The sequence below is a fragment of the Cynocephalus volans genome, chromosome 8 (genome assembly GCF_027409185.1).
Source record: "Cynocephalus volans isolate mCynVol1 chromosome 8, mCynVol1.pri, whole genome shotgun sequence".
NCBI classification, from domain to species: domain Eukaryota; kingdom Metazoa; phylum Chordata; class Mammalia; order Dermoptera; family Cynocephalidae; genus Cynocephalus; species Cynocephalus volans.
Genome location: NC_084467.1, coordinates 109,021,029 through 109,022,642, shown reverse-complemented (window position 1 = coordinate 109,022,642; position 1,614 = coordinate 109,021,029). Strand labels below are relative to the sequence as shown.

The 1,614-nt window shown below is 32.7% G+C and overlaps 1 protein-coding gene across 5 annotated transcripts in view; it reads left to right on the top strand.

The window, feature by feature from the left end:
- The window catches only part of ARNT (aryl hydrocarbon receptor nuclear translocator), a 54,633-nt gene that overhangs the window by 2,674 nt on the left and 50,345 nt on the right, over nucleotides 1-1,614 (top strand). The window lies entirely within an intron of this gene.

Below are 1,614 nucleotides of genomic sequence, written 5' to 3'. Positions count from 1 at the left end.
TTTCCCTACAATTCTTGTTAGCTCTGTCTTCGCATATGTCTGCAAAAGATTTTTAAATTAATCGTTTCACTCTTTAGCTTCATTTGAGTTAATTCTTGGTCAGTGTTAATAACTGCTTGATCATGTTAATGGTACTTACAGTATGATTTAAAGACTACTGGTGGTCCTTCAGTGTCTTTCAGAGGACCTGGTTCTGCATTTATCATTGTCTTAACATGGTGCTGGATCAAAAGAAGAGAAAGATATGGTTTATACTCTCTACTTTCTAAGAGATGTGTTGAAGTAACAGTTCTAATGTGATGATAACTCTTTTCTCCATGAATTGATAATTCTTCATGTTCTGTCTTTTTTCACTAAATTTACTTACTAGTGTCAAGTAAAAGTGGGTGGTTAGGTGGACCGTGAAGCTTTAGACTTTATCTTTTTTGTCTGTGGATTACTAACAGCTTTGAGGAACACTTTTTAAATTAGATGTGCAATTTGTAATGCATTGGCTAAAGGACTAGTTTGGAAGAGATTAGGTATTTGATTTACAATTCAATATTCAAACTAGAGACATGAATGAATTTGTAGTGAGTGTAGGTTTTCCTCCCTTGATTCTGGTATTCTCAGTTTATCGTAGATTGAGTATGTAGTAGAAGGCAATGGTAGGAACACTGTTTGGGTTTATAAGGTTGACATTTAGAAAAAAATTTTCTTTCTACATAATTTTCACCTATATAAATTATAGTTTTAAAAGCAACAATTAGCAAAGTTCTCACCTGTTATACAGTTACCTTTTTCAGATATGGGAAAATAGAAATTCATGCAATGTAAAATTAAGATGTCAAGATACTTTTTTAATCTATTCAAAGACCTTTTTAAAAAGTAATTAAATTTATTTTACTAATTCAGCGGTTGAAATACAATTAACATTTTTTGTTGAATATACTATTTATCCCAATTTATTCAACTCTATACCCCACAGATATGTACAATCAACTATGTTATGATTTAAAAAAAATTTTTTTTTGAAAAGGAACCTCAATCTGCATATTTTTTATGCAATAGATTTGCAGCACCAGTCTGAATCTTCTCTTTCTTTTTTCTTTGAAATTAAGAAGTAGATACTTCTGCATTCTTGAAACTCTCGTTTTCTTGTCATTTTGCAATAGTGGTCTCTCAGCTTAGTTTTTTGCATTCCAGTCTTCCCCCTTACTCAGACAGTCAACTTAGAGATGAGAATAATATGTTTTATGGATATTTTGTGAAAATCATTTTTGTTTATTTATAATGGATGACTTTCTTCTAAGGCAATAACGATAGGGATTTCCACAGTGCCAAGTGGTGGTTGATTTTCAAAACCTAAATTGCAACACTCAAGGAAACTAAACCCTTTTTCCTTAATTTTATTTAGGCCATGACATCTTGAGTATGTTAATTCCAAAACTAGTAAAATTTGTTTTGTTTTTTTTTTTGGTGGCTGGCCTGTACGGGGATCCAAACCCTTGACCTTGGTGTTATAACATGGCACTCTAAACTAACCAACTGAGCTAATGGCCAGCCCCAAACTAGTAAAATTTGTATCCTTCATTGTGGGAACTGTCTTTGGAGTCATCTTCCTCCCCTCCCCCC